At 43.3% G+C, this 15,653-nt stretch overlaps 1 protein-coding gene across 3 annotated transcripts in view; it reads right to left on the bottom strand.

Moving 5' to 3' along the window:
- The window catches only part of SYT2 (synaptotagmin 2), a 153,907-nt gene that overhangs the window by 92,885 nt on the left and 45,369 nt on the right, over positions 1–15,653 (bottom strand). For 2 of the 3 annotated variants that reach the window (XM_081867019.1, XM_081867022.1), the window contains exon 2: positions 877–917. The exons of the other annotated variant lie outside the window; for it this stretch is intronic. The gene's annotated coding sequence lies outside the window, so the exon portion shown is untranslated. The remainder of the gene's footprint in view (positions 1–876; positions 918–15,653) is intronic. 3 annotated transcript variants of the gene reach the window in all.

Genomic DNA, 15,653 nt, shown 5'->3' with positions numbered 1-15,653 from the left:
GTTTCCCTATTCTTGATCCAGTATAATTGCTTGCATAGGGAAATGGTGGAAGCTAAATCACATATTATACCAGTCTACGTAACAACCTGGCAAAGAAATATATTAGTATATTAATATAATCTGTTCATGCCTGGGCATTTGTAAGCTACAGTGTTGGTTGTCTCTCAGAACAAGCTAGTGGGGTTTGTAGCTCTGTGATCATGAATTACAATTCCCATGATTCTTTGGGGGAAGCCGAGTGCACTGAATTGTGTGTTAAATGTGCTTTAACCACCCTTGCCTCCTTTTAGGGGTCTTCTGAAAACTGCATTGTTTAAATAGGCCTTCAAAATACAAACATCACTTTTTCACCAAGTGGGATATACTGATGTTCTTCTACAGTTTTCCTCATTCTTCCCCACTCCTAGTCCTGAGGTCCACTCATTTCCTGCTGCTCTCCAACAAACTCTCCTGAAGAGCCAGCCTAATAAAACTTCTATGTATGGTACCTAAAAACTCCATGAGAAACTGATGAGATGAGAAACTGATCTCAACATAACCTAGCTCAAACAAGTTTTAAAGGAGGTAAGATTTCTTTTTAATTAAATCCAAAAAGTTTGGGAATATGGTAAGGGTGCTGCCTGGAGGTTTAAGGAAAAATATGCTTTCAATTATGGATGATATTTTAATGAGTATGCACTTTCATAATGAGATACTTATGCTGGGGGCAGAGGAAAATGCCTCTTTCATATGGTTCCTCCACAGGTTCAATAAAACAGCACAGACATGTCAGTGTGCCTTCCTCACAGAAACATCCTCCTATTTATTGTGATAGTGCAGCCATGGAATCACAAATACTTAGAATGAGATTCTAGAGTAAGAAGAGTGGGTACTCACCAGCAGGCTGGTCGCAGTGCCTGGAGCACAATTTGAATGGCCTGTAAGTAAGCATAATATATAAATAAAAATAAAGTCAGCTTCAGCTCCCAAGCAAGCAGACAAAAGCAGATATGTGCAATGACAAAAAAAGTTATTTGTGGAAACAAAACCAACCTAATCACTCATTTGAAGGCATGCTTTCCATAGAAGTAATAACCTTGGTTTTACAGTGTCATGTATGTTCTAAAATGGTGTCGCTGTTGCATTCAGAAAAGGTCTTAGTTGGAAGGTGTGTGGGGAATGCCTATTTCTGTGATTCTGGTCAGGTGAAGGAATGCAAGAGAGGTGTAAGCCAGATGTGGGAGACTCTGCTGTGCACTGTATTGGCCCTTCCCCGAAACAAGGGAGTTCCCCTGCCTGCCAGCCCTCAGCTTCTGCATGCCAGGTCAGTATCTTAGTGTTTGGTTGGATGAGGAGGCTGACCTGGCTTGCCTAATTAATATGTGGGTTGGAGAGCAGGATGTTGTTGGCCTCTTCCAGTTATGCCCACTGCAGCAGAGAAACTTGCAGTTTGAGGAAGCTGAGTTGCTATAATCTACAGAAATGCTTTTGGATTATGGTGCTGGAGTCCTGTGGACTGCAAGAAGATCAAACCTCTCCATTCTTAAGAAAATCAGCCCTGAGTGCTCACAGGAAGGACATGTCGTGAAGCTGAGGCTCCAATACTTTGGCCACCTCATGAGAAGAGAAGACTCCCTGGAAAAGACCCTGATGTTGGGAAAGATGGAGGGCACAAGGAGAAGGGGACGACAGAGGACGAGATGGTTGGACAGTGTTCTCAAAGCTACCAGCATGAGTTTGACCAAACTGCGGGAGGCCGTGGAAGACAGAAGTGCCTGGCGTCCTCTGGTCCATGGAGTCACAAAGAGTCGGACACGACTAAACGACTAAACAACAACAACAGAAATCCATTCTTTCTCTGCAGGCTTCCTGCAGAGCAATGATGAAGAATGTGCCTGGTGTTGGGCCAGTGGAGCAAGCAGAGCAAATGGGGGGGGGCAGGCCCCTTTGTGTGTGTGTGTGTGCACATACACACACACACACCATATGAGGGTTGAGGTGATCACCTGTTGCACCAAGATACTCTTTCTTAATTCAACCTCTCTCCTCCCCCCTCAAGAATAATCCTTGCATTCTTCTGCTTTAACTTCATGCCCACACCCATCAGTGGCTGATTTGTACTTGGTTGTTCAGAGCTTTTCTGACTGCTGCCCCATGGCTTCATCTGAGCTACACGCTGATGGTTTTGCTCCCAACTTGACGAAACAACCACAATTTCTGCAGCTTTTTTATTGTGTGGAATCGAAGGGAAATGACTGTTAGTATGGCAGTTAGTATCACAATGGCATTGCAGGCATACCAAGATGAGATTGGGTGGTCCAACCTCATGTTCATACCTCTTCCTTTAATGCCAGAGCAGAGGTATATGGGAAAAGGTAAAGGTAAAGGACCCCTGGACAGTTAAGTCCAGTCAAAGGCGACTATGAAGGTGCCAGTGTGTGTGGAGAACAGTACCTATGGTATATTGTATTGTTGGTCAATATGGTTTTGGCACTGGCACCAGTTTCCTGCCTTATATGGGATCAGGATGAATTCTTTGGTTTGCAAGCAAACCAAATCAGGTGCATTAATGCATCTGAGGAACTGGATTGCAGTTCATGAAAGCTTAAGCTAAAACCAATCTGTTAGTCTTTCAGCTGACACATAAGTTGTTGTTCTTGTTGTTATTTTAGATCAGGGATGGGGAACTTGTGGCCCTGCAAATGTTGTATTATAACTCCCATCATCCCTGACCATTGCTCCCTCACCAGCTGGGGCTGATGGGAGTTAGAGTCCAACAACAACCGTAGGGCCACATCTGGAGGTTCCCTGTTCTTGCTTTGGATGCAGATACTTCAAACAATCCCAAACATGCTGATGTTCCCTAGGCCATAAGACCCATATTTTAAATACCATCTAGATGACAAACCCTCTGGTAACTAGAAAATACTAAGATGACAATATACAATAAGGCAATTAATTTAGAGTGAAACTAGTTCTCTGATGAATCTGCTTATATGTGTCAAACCTTATATAAATAATAAAATTATTATTAATTATCCCACTCATTTGGCTGAGTTTTCCCAGCCACTCTGGATGGCTTACAGCACATATACAAATCTTAACATTTGGACTTTTAAATAAGCCCCACATATATTGATGCCATCAAGTATGTGTGTTTAAAACATTGCTTTGGCGTGGAGACTCTAACAGACCTGCTGCAAAGCTTCAGTAATTGGACTCCACTAGTTTGATGTCCAGCTAGATATCTGTGACAGCTACACAAAATAACTACACCTGCTGCACACTCCATCAATATAAGTCCCAATGGGCTCTGCCTTGGCTGGAAAGTATGAGGTCAAATCTCCAGGGTGTGCAAATTGGCACACTGAATTTAGCAGAACTGCGCAGAGCTATTGTAGTGTGTGTGAAAGAAAGGCTGAAAAGATTTGGATGAAAATGCACAACAGATTAAGATTCAGGGTGTTTTTAGGGGGGCTGAAGGAAGAAGCAAAGCTGCTAACTCATGATTATTTCCAGGTCAATCAAAGGCAACCTGATTCTTCAACTGCAGGAAGCAATCTGGGTCAGATATAGAAAGAAATGAGGTAATGCAGTAAGGAAGGAGGGGCGGGGGGAGATGTGCTGCTCAGGAGCTTTTGAATAGCTGGACCCAAGTTAATACAGGAACCCTGGAAGCATCCAGAGAATGTCTTTGTTAATGAGCTAACTGAATTGGAAGTGACACAAAAATTGAGTAATGTGGAGACCATTTTTCTACATATTTGTTCCCTGACTTTCCTCCAAGGAGCTCGTGGTGGCTTATACACAGTTCTCTTATTGTATCCTCACTAGTTTAGTCTGAAAAATACTGCCTTTCCCATGGTCACCCAGTAAGCTTAGTTCCTTAGCAGGAATTCAAACCTGGGTGCCCTAGAGCTTTAAACTGGAGCTTTAAAAATGGCTGCAATCTTAAGCACATTGCCTTGAATGAAAGTCAGCTAAATCTAAATCAATGGGAATGTTCAGGTGGGACAAAGCTGATTTCCCCATCCCCTCAAAATGTGCTTGCCCTGTCAATGCCCACCCATGCCCCAATTTTTGTGTCCATTGCTGCCAGCACTTCCCACCATGAGCTGCAATGTGACCTAGGGCTGGTCAACAGCTGCCTTGGTTTCAGAAATATGCTTGATCAGCATGGCAGCCTCCAATGTACCCAGTCCGCCAAAGAACAGCACGCTCAGCATATCCATGGTGTGTGTGCGCGCTCTGACAATTTCCTTGGTCTGCTAGTCAGTGCGCTACATTATTTATTATTAATTTCAATGCATAAACCCCCCATCCACCTCAGTTCCTTCCAATCCATCACCTGAATATCTTAAGAAGTAGCACAAACATGACTGCAGCTGCTCAGGCAGTCCTCTGGAGATATAAAAAAGCATTGCTAAAACACAGAAACTGCCCCAGCCTATCCTCCGTCCGGCGGGAACAAACATGCTATACGTTGCTGAGCCTTTACTAAACGGGACAGCAAACTTTTAACTGCTTAATGAGCGCAATTAAATTAAATGCTATGCACATTTATGTGGTGATAGACCAGACTGAAGTCAGTGGGACTTATCTATTTCTTTATTGCATTTCTATTCTATCCTTTTCAACAAGCATCTCAAGGTGACATACATGATTCCACCCCTCCTTGCTGAATCCCCACAAGAACCCTGTGCGGTAGGTTAGGCTGAGAGACTCAAGTGAGCTTCATGACTGAGCAGGGATTTGAATCCTGGTCTTGTCTCCCGTAACCATTGCACCACACTGGTTCTTTTGAGAAAATGTGTGGAGAGCCAGGCTGCAAAGCAGGGGGAGATAACCAGTGACCGCCCATCTGTTGTTAGGATGCAACTACCATCAAACCCAGCCAGGATGGCCAATGGTCAGGGGTGATGGAAGTTGTTGTCCAACAACATCTGGAGTGGTGCACACCATAATTTGTCCCATGATTCTTTAGATTGACAGGACTTTTGCTCTTGAGGACTATTGAAGGAGGTGTAGCTTCCCAGAAGGTTGTGCCTAGTTACCTCAGGGCTCCAACCTTCAACTTCTTTGCAAGACTGAGCAAAGACTTCTTCGTTATCTCTCTTTCACATTCATGTGCTGCTCTGTGCACACCGGCAGTCCCCATATGCAAGGAAGAACACAGGAACTGCTTACCAGGAAGTGGCAGAATTATGATGTGGCGTGGGCTTTCCCACACGTACAATGTTCCTGCAGCCATGTACCTTGGGCAAACCAACATGAGATTCTCCTTGTTTGTCAGGTTTGGGAATCTTGCAGATTGTGTGCATACCTGCCGCACAACTTGCCACAAATGGTGCACAGGGAAGGTGCATGTCTGAGATCCAGACAATTCCCTATGCAGAAATGACCTCAGAGGACAAATTCAAAGAGGGCTCAGCATGAGAAGAATCAGAAGCTGTGCAGCCCGAGAGGTCATCACGTCCTTTGATAAGTGGGCTCCCTCCTGGGTTCCCTTGGTCTTTTTGACTTGCCTCTCTTTATTCCTTCTTCGCCCACTCTTTACAGAGGATGCTAAAACTACTCTGAATAATTGAAGTGTTTCAGACCACTGGAGGTAATTTATGTGCTAATCACAGGGAGAAGATGGATCACCACGGCGGCTGCTGGAGGTTTAGGGAAGCAATTGAGGTAAGGAGTTTGTGCCTCTGCCTCTTCATCTTCATTGAATGGCCTCCCAGTTCCACCATAAGCCCAGATCGGCGGCAGCGGCAGGCCACACCTTGCCATTAGGCTGATGGTTAATGGGCTTGGCAGAATCAGAACTAAAGCTCCTTGGGATCCAGGGATGAAAATGCAATTGAGGTATCATTAAGTCACATCCGGCTATGGAACCTCTTGCTGGCAAGGGTTTTATTTGAGCTGAAGTTGCCTCCAGCTCAGAAATAAGAACTCTCAGCTTCTCTGCCTTTTTGTCTGTCGAGTGGAGTCGCATGGCTTTTGTCAGAATCTTATTTTTATTTGTATAAACCAGTCATTCAGCACTTTTGGATATCAAGCAAAGGAAGGGAGAAGTGAAGCCAACTAAAATAACTATCTCAGTTGGCAATTGGAGAAATAGCAAGTGTAGTTACTGCCAGGGCCCATGAGGAAGGGCCAATGAGAGGGAGGGTGGAGATGCACTAGTTAGCCCCGCCTTCTCAAGTGGATCCTAGTTGCTTACTATACCGTTTCCCACATGTTGGAGAAAAAAAGTCTCCAGCAGGTAACCTGCTGCAATGCACCATCAGGGTCCAAAATCATGCTGGGGAACCTACATTGATGTTATGTTTTTATTGGAAAAAAATTTATGCTCTTCTTTTTGAGGAACTTCCTCCACAAAGCAGCTTGCAATCCCTAATTTGAAAAAACAACAACTCCATCTGGCAATAAGATATAAAAGCATGGAATGCGGTCCAGCTAAAGAATAAACCAGCATAAAAGTGAAGAACAGATGCAGGATGTAATACAGAATACAGATCACAAAACAGCTTTTAAAAAAATAAAAACCAACAATAATTAAAAACTGTGGAAATAAAATAGGGTATTTCCATAAGAAAAAGGATTTTCAAATGTACATCACAAACCCTACAGTGTTTGGGCTTGCTTCAGCTTTAAAGGGAGAGAATTCTAGAGAACTGGTCCCACAATGCAAAGAGTCACACATATATGACTACAGCAGGCTATGTTTTGCAAACATTTGCTCTCCAGTGCATGCATGCTTCCATCTACCACAATTCACTGCAGAATCGTCGCCATTGCTTAATAGTTGCACTCTCTTTTGTCACTCAAAAAATTGGATGATTAGCTTCCATTGCATAATCGTCGTGTGGCAACTTTTGAGACTCTGCCAGGACTTGGGCCCCTTCCTTTCCTCCCCCAGCCACCTTTTTAAAAAGATAAACATCCAAGACTCCTTGCACCTCTCTGTCTCAGCCATGAGCTCCCAGGCTGCCTTGGGTGCTTCCTGGTGCTGCATGGGGGTCCAGTGCAGCTGCCTCTCTTAGAGTCAGGTGAGCTGGGAGTTGGCATGGTGGGGGAGGGGGTTCCTGGTGGCTCCTGAAGCAGTGAGAGCTGGAGTCTGGGCCTTCATTGGCTTGCCAGCCCTGAGCGGAGGTATCGTAGCTGGAGGAGGCAAGGTGGCTGCTGTTGCTGCTGCCGTCGCCTTGGACTTGTGCCCCAGGACATCCCAGCCAAGAAGGGGAAGCAGTGGGCAAGCGACTACCTCCGCTGCTAGTCCAAGACCCTTTCCTCTGCCTCCACCCCTGTAATTCACTGCATAATGCACACACCCTCCTTTTGTGAAAATGGCATAAAATCTGCAACCATTATGTGGTGAATTATGGTATCTATCTATAATCTATCTATCTATCTATCTATCTATCTATCTATCTATCTATCTATCTATCATCTATCTATCATCTATCATCTATCTATCTATCTATCTATCTATCTATCTATCTATCTATCTATTATATTTATGTCCCACCTTTTTCCAAGAAGCTCAGTGCTGTGTACATGGTTCCCACCCTCCTAATTTAAACCCCACAACAACCCTGTGAGGTAGATTAGGCTGAGAAGAAGTAACTGGTCCAACATCACCCACTAAGCTTCATGGCTGAGTGGGGATTTGAAACCTGGTCTCCCACATCCACGTAAAATACTCTAACTACCGCACCACAGTGGACCAGCAGTGCCTCCTATTGGCTATGGTCCGCACTGTGCTGCTGTATGCCCTCTCCAGCCTGCCTGACACACAGATGCACAGTACATCTGTTTTCTTGACAAACGTATTCTGGTATTTCCCATAAAAGCATGGATGTGGAACCTATGGCCCTCCAGACATTGTCTGACTCTGACTGCCATCAGCCCCAGACAGCATGGCTAATAATCAGTGATAATGGGAGTTTTACTTCAGCAATATTTGAATTGGGGAGCCACGGGTTCCTTATCTCTGAGTTAAAGGACAGCAGCCAGGTTGGAAAAGGCTTCCACCCAAGACTGGGGAGAACAACTGATCAGTCACAGTAAGACAGCAGTGGGCTAGAATCATACACCTCACTTAGTCAGCCAAAAAATACCGAGACAGGTAAACAGAAAGCGTACAGGCTTTGAAAAGTCTTTTGACAATGGTAACAAAAGGTTTTTTCTCACACACATAATAAATGCACTGCCAGCACAGTCAGACCCATAGCTGCCTTTCTCTGGTGCAAAAAGGATGTCCTGAAATAATGGCAAAATGATTTTTTTACTGGGGTTTTTTTTTTTTTTTTTGGCACATCAATAAAAGAGAATGACTTGAAAGTGATGTACAGACTAGGAAGCCATTCAAGTGACCATTTTCATCTCACCATTTATTTACTTACACATGTGGCTACCCCAGCACCCCACTTGGGGGTAGCAGGCTAGGTTTAAGGATACAGAGCAGGCCATGTTGCAGTCACAGCCCTGCCCTCCAGCAGAGAATAATGCCTGGGGGTTCAGAAGGAACACCTGGGGGTTACCATCACTTCCCCACCCAAGCCTTCCTCCTGAGGTGGTTGCCTCACTCTGCCTAATAACAGAGCAGGTCTTATCACTTGTGTCCCACTAAGCATCCTCCAAAGATGGTGGAATGAAGAGATGTTGCGTGTGGTTGGGTAGCCAAATTCATGCAGGAGGAGGGAGTCCATGTTGCCAGACTGAAAACTGGCAGCCAGTGGGATTTGAAAGCAGAATTGCATACCTTCTTCAGGTATCCAGAACCCAAGCCATGTATGGTAAAGATCATCACCAGCATTTTGAATGGGACTCCGAATGGTCTAGTGAAACATGTCCCCCCAAAGCATCTCCAGTTATTACCCTAGCAGCTGTGTTAGTATACTCACTGCAGCCTTCAAAGGCTGCCTCTCATACAACCACACAGTATTCTCATACAGCGCATTGCAGTATTTGAGGTTTCCAGTGCATGGATAACTATTGACCAATTTATCTCTGTCCAGGAGGAATCTCAGTTGGTGCACCAGCCTCAGTCCATTAGGATCCCTTAGGGTGAGTGCAATGCTGTTAGGGGAGTGTTATGTACTGAAGTTCTCACCCTGGGCCAGCAGGGGGATACTGTAGATAGTTCAGGTCCACATATGCAAATAAGGGATCGAAAGTGACTCAGTGATTGGATAGTTATAGAAAATGGTTACTGTTGCTTTCTAGTGGAGCTCTATATAAGCAGGCTGGCTGAACCCTTCAGTTCACTTCTGTTCTGGCCTGTGAATAAACAAAAGCTGTTTGACGAATCGCTGTGCTGTCTGATATGTTCACCCACAACTTAACAGGGAGACTGAACACAAATCACCCACCCATAGTACTTCCATCTTGTCAGGACCAAGCCTCAGTTTATTGGCCCTTTATCCAGTCCATTTTTTATCCCAAGCACTGATCTAGCACTTCCACCATCTCCCTGAAACAGATGTAAAAGAGAGCTAGGACTGTGTGTCGTCAGCATGTTGATGACACCCTTCCCCCAAAATCCTAGATCAGCCATTTAATGTAGATGTTTAAAAGCATGACAGGCAACATGGATAAGGGATTTGTTATTTGGTACAGTGGTACCGCGGGTTACATATGCTTCCGGTTACAGACTCCGCTAACCCAGAAATAGTGCTTCAGGTTAAGAACTTTACTTCAGGATGAGAACAGAAATCGTGCTCCGGCAGCGCAGCAGCAGCAGGAGGCCCCATTAGCTAAAGTGGTGCTTCAGGTTAAGAACAGTTTCAGGTTAAGAACGGACCTCCAGAACGAATTAAGTACTTAATCTGAGGTACCACTGTATTTGGATTTGGTATTCTAGGCAGGAACAGAGGCACAGAAACATTGTAATGCATTATGTTTCATTGCTCGAACCTTTAAAATGTAGACAGATTGACTTTTAGGACCTGAAACCAAGGTGAAATCCACACCATACATTTAAACACATGGCTTCCCCTAAAGAATCCTGAGAACTGTCATTTTTAAGGATGCTGGGATTTATAGCTCTGTGAGGGGTAAACCACGCTTGCCAAGAAGCTTAATGCCAAAGCATCCAATGCTGAGCTAAGTTGGGGCCAAAGAGGAATGGGGCTATTTGCTCAAGTGTAAATGAAATGCTGTGGTTTAAGATGCAACGCAGGCTGCTTGAAGCATCCAGTGCCTCTGATGCTTGCATAGCTGCTGTCTGTTTGTTTGATGATACAGTCAGTCATTAATGTCTTACTTTGTGTGCCCAAATTGTGAGCTTGTAACTTGTCTTTGGATGTTTACCCATCCGCTGAGAATTTTCGTGTCCTGTCAGAAAAAGTATTTATTTTGTTACATTAGCCACTCAAGATTTGTCGCTCTTGACCATTCTCCTTAAACTGGAATTATCAGGAGCAAATTTTGGAATGAAAAGAGCAAACTGTGAAAATAAAAAGAGAAGAGAAGAATCCCATCATTCTTCTTCCACTCTGTTTTTTTCCCTCTTTCTTTCCCTTGTTCTCTGCCACTTATTCTTCGCCATCTCTCTCCCTGGGTGCTGGTCACGGAAGGCAGATAGTCCTGACACTAAGTGAACAAACTGGTCCACTGGGATTGCTGCTATTACTGAACTGGCACATTTTCTTCCTACTTCTGTTGGCTACTTAAAGACTTTTCTGGGAATGTCCCCACAGAAGGTGGCTGTGCAGCATTACAGTGGTAAACGAGGAGCCACAGATGTCTCTCCCAGTGACAAGGTCTGATTCAGCTTCAGGGCATTAGCACGCCTCATTCTGCTTATTGTGCAACCTATTATTTATTTTTAAAGTGCTTAAAATATTCTAGATGCTGCACCAAAAAACCCAAAACCAACATGTTCACGTCCAAAATCTCTATTAGACAGGATATGTAAGAAGATTGGACCAAGCAAGAAAAAGAGTAGTCGCCAACATGGTGCCCACTGGTCCCCTGGCACCTTCTGCTTGCCAAAATAATACTTCAAAGGAGCGTCTTAGTGTAGCTGATGGAATCAGTGGCAGTGTATGCTTGGTTGTGTTGTGTGTGTGGTACCCCTGTTCGATTTCTCCAGTTTGTCAATGTGTCCAGAGGCCCAGAAAGGGTAGGGCTAGCTGGATGAGAAACTAAAAGAAGCAAAGACAGAACTGAAATCAGGAGTGTTGAATGATTAACCTGAATATTAAAGGAATCTAATAAGGCAAATAGAGCAGAGCAAGTGTAGTGTAGTGGCTTGAGTGTAGGACTAGGATGAAGCCAACTGGGCGACCTTGGGCCAATCACTGCCTCTTAGCCTAACCTGCTTCACAGAATTCTGATGGGGATTCAGTTAGGAAAGGTAGCAATGCACACCACCTTGTGATCCTCGTTGAAAAAAATGGGATGTGAATGCAATAAATAATAATAATATAATATAATATAATATAATATAATAAATATAATATAATATAATATAATATAATATAATATAATATAATATAATATAATATAATTAATATAATTAATATAATATAATATAATATAATATAATATAATATAATATAATATAATATAATATAATATAATATAATATAATATAGAAGGAAATACACATGGAACAAAACTCCACAAAGGGTGGCAGTCAACTGTGTTTTACTCAGAGCAAACCCACTGAAATTAATGACCAAGTGAGGCTAACATCAATAGAGTAAATCTTAGCTGAATACCACCCCTTGTGCCAGAGAATTTCAGTGCAAGCCATTCTTCTTGAATTAGAGCACCTGTCTGAGAAAGCAATCTTAACTGCAGTTAAGCAAACAAGCTCCAGTGAAAGGACATCCACCCTTGTTCTTGGTCAGTTGCTTTGACCCCAGGGATAGGGACCTCACCCCATCACTTCACTAACCTGATAGCTTCCAGATGTTTTAGACTCTACCTCCCAACCTGAAGTTGCCCTGCACCACACACCACCAACTTTCAGTGGTCAGTAAGAGAAAGACAGGTACCGTATTTTTCGCCTTATAGGATGCACCAGACCACAAGATGCACCTAGTTTTTAGAGGGGGAAATCAAGGGGGGGAATTCAGCCTGTCCGCTTCTCCCAGAGCTTCTCGGGGCTGCGGGGGAAGCCTGGGTTTCCCCCCCAGGCCCAAAGAGCAAAGAAGTCAAGGCAGCAAGCGCGATCCATCTCGCTCGCTGCCTTGGCTTCCTCTTTAGCCGTGCGCAGCCTCTCCTGGTTGGAGGGTATGGCAATTCCTCCACCTCCCGCAAAAGCCCATAGGAGCCACGCACCCTTTAAGGAGCGCGTGGCTCCTGCGGGCTTTTCTTTTTTAAAAATAATATTAATAATATTTATTGAAATTTCCAAGAAAAAAGAGAAAAAAGAAAAAAGAAAAAAAGAAGTTACATAATCCAAGAAAAAGAAAAAAATACAAAATACAGGGAAAAAAATGAAAAATAAAAGCAAGTTAAAAACAAATCCCTCTTTCTCTATCTTATGATTCATTTACTTATTTCCGTGACTTCCTCACACCTCCCTCCTTTATATTCCAATTCGAATAATTAATTCAGCAAATTTTTCCCTCTTTGTTTTATCTTAGTTCTTTATCTTAAACATATTATATCATTCTATTTTTCATCTAATTATCAAACCATTTTTTGCATATTCCTTTTTAACTTTATTGTTAGAAATCACTTTGTTTCCTTCCTACTTCATTTTAACATCCATTAATTTTACACTGTTTCTGCAAATAGTCCTTAAATTTCTTCCCATAAAGTTTCAAAATTTAAACCATATTTATACCTAACTTCTTCAAACCTTTCTACTAATGCCAATTATTTCCTTTCCAACAAATTCCCTGTTTTTTCATTAATATCAAACTAATTCCAAAAATAAAAAGAAATTCTCCTCAAATTTTTATCCAACGTCCCTTTTTCCTGGTTTCGGGTTATGTCAGTCCTTTCAGTCTCACATCCAGTCCATCAATCTGGTGTTCTGATATCCGAGGCTCTTAAGTCACTTCCATGCCCCCTGTGCAGATTTTCTTGTTCCTGTTTATTCTTACACCCTTCCCTGTCCCTTGTTGGTTTCTTTCGTGATTTCTTCCCTTTCTCCTTGGGAGATGGGCTTCCGGGCAACTCCAACCTGCGGGCTTTTCTATGAGGAGGGAGAAGGGACTGACTGGCCGCGTCAGTCCCTTCTCCCTCCTGGGGAAAAGCCCGTAAGAGCCGCGTGAAGCTTGTGTGCGGCTCGTGGGGGCTTTTCCTGCCTGCCTCCCCCCTGCATTCGCTCCATAGGACGCACAGACTTTCCCCCTTAGTTTCTAAGAGGGAAAAAGTGCGTCCTATGGAGCGAAAAATATGGTATGTGCTTTCCGCTTTGCAGGTTGCAACATACTGTTTCAGCTGCCAAGAAACCATCCTTCTTTAAGCTGATTGCTTTCTAATAGTCAGGTATAAAAGTTGATATTTCCTTGGTGGGCAGTAAGTGACTTGACAAAAGACTGTTAATTGTTCTTGATGACTGGAGATATTTTCCCCAACAGCCTTGAAATTCTAGCTTCAGGATTTGAAAGTTGCATGGAGAAATAGCTGCAAGTTTTGAACAGGCCGAGAGAAAAAGCCCTTTCAGGTGGTCTAATGAGCACCTATGTAGGGATAGACTTCTCTCTCTCTCTCTCTCTCTCTCTCTCTCTCTCTCACACACACACACACACACACACACATGTTCATTAGTGTCCATAGGGTGCCCTGGTATATTGTGAAGTAGATATGATGTGGGATTAGTTCACATCTATTGGCCCTTTGACTTGTTTACCTTGGGATATATATCCTTTTTGACCTGATGTCGATTTGAATCCAAGATGGATGCCTTAGATTCAAAATGGCTTCACCATTGCTATGCATTGCAGTTGCATATCTATATCTCCATTAGTCAAAAGTTCCTACCACTCAGTAGTCCTGGTTTAAAGTCCTCCTAAAATCATTTTGTGTTTGTGTGTGTGCGCGCGCATGCGTGCGTGCGTGCATATGTTACACATTTGATATAATGTTCCCCTCACTTCCTTTGTCAGTAACATAACTTCTTAAACAAATATATAGATCAGACTATACTATGGATAACTTCTAACATTCTATAATTGCAACACTAAATCAAAGAGAATATGTTTCGGCACTTTAATTTTAAGCCATATGCATTATTAAGATCCTTCATAGGGCTATCTGGAATACAGGACTGGGCATTAATCACTAGCCACATTATTAATGTGACTGCTGTTATAGTACGAGAAAGGCTCGTTCTCCCTGATGGGTACATTTTCCACATACAGAGAAATTTTGACACAGGAGGGGATTTTCAGACAAGCAATTCCTCACATGCAGTCCGAGATCACACAGCTGAGCGGAGGAGTGTGCTGTAGCAACAGCTGAAAAACGGAATTCAGTGGTACCTACAAAATGAGTAATATTAGCCATAGTAGTAGTAGTACTAGTAGTAGTAGTAGTAGTAATAGCCTGCCCTTCACTCAGTGATCCTAGAATGGATTACAAGAATTTCACAATTAAAACAAAACACAACCATTAAAATAGTAAAATCACAACCACAAAAACATGCAATAAAAAATTTAATAGAACGTAAGTTTTAGAAGATGGTTTTTCTTGAGTTCCAATTCATTACGGGGCAGCTGTTGAGATCAGATCCGCTCGTGGCACTGTTGCCAATTTTAAAAGAGTTTATTGGTTTCTCCCCCCCCCTTTTGTTGCAGCCTGAAACTGGTGGTGGTAGACTGAAACTGGAAATGAGTAACAGATAGTTTGATGGGAGAGCGGTACTCTGAGATTTGGTTGCCAGGAGCCTGAGACCGGTGCAAAGTTGCCCTGTCAATGGGGTTGTGGCTGTGGATTGAAGGGGTATAGGACACGGTATACGTGTGCTTCCCCGTGTGCCACCCACGTCCTGCCTGTTACTCTGCTCCCATTTCAGCTGTTCTGCCCATGCATCATTGTCAGCAGAAAAGCTCTGCTAGCGGAGTGTTCAGCTGCTGTAAAAGGGCCGTGCTTCTTGTGTGCTTTCCCCCAGCAGTAGTGCATTTTGCATTCTGTTGGCATAGTGGGCCTTCTGTCACATCCAGTATAACCCCTCAGCTGACACAGCTTCAGTACAGAATGGCATCTTAAAATACTCTTCTGCACTCCTTGGAGGACAATGTAACATAGAAAGAGGGGGACTATTACAAAGAGAGATGAAGATCTATGGCCCAGAGGTATATGACTGGGGATGTTTGAACTTCTTTCCTTGCTCCTGATCTATGAGGTTGGTATGCCCTCGGTCCGCTTGTATGGCTTGGAGATGTGGCTGGTCTACAAATACTCCTTCTGGATATGGGAGGCACAGCATAGTCTTCATCAGAAACAATGGCTGTCTCTTAAAATGATTCCAACTTTATCCATGCCACAGAGATGGCAGCAAGAACAAAAACTAGAATATGAATATTTTCGTACTCATTATGCACTCCCTTTCAGAAACAAGCTTAGAGAGATCATTTCAGTATTTATAGTTTGCCAAATCAAATTCAACCTGCAAAATAGTGTCCGGTCCATAATGATACACACACCCCAGTTCACAGATCCGTCTTGTTTAGATAGGATGCAGCTAACAATCTAAGGGCAGCTACCGTCCCTGA

Source organism: Podarcis erhardii, assembly GCF_964252035.2.
Source record: "Podarcis erhardii genome assembly, chromosome: 6".
NCBI classification, from domain to species: domain Eukaryota; kingdom Metazoa; phylum Chordata; class Lepidosauria; order Squamata; family Lacertidae; genus Podarcis; species Podarcis erhardii.
The sequence above is the reverse complement of the archived record's forward strand: the minus strand, read 5'-3'. Positions and strand labels throughout refer to the sequence as shown.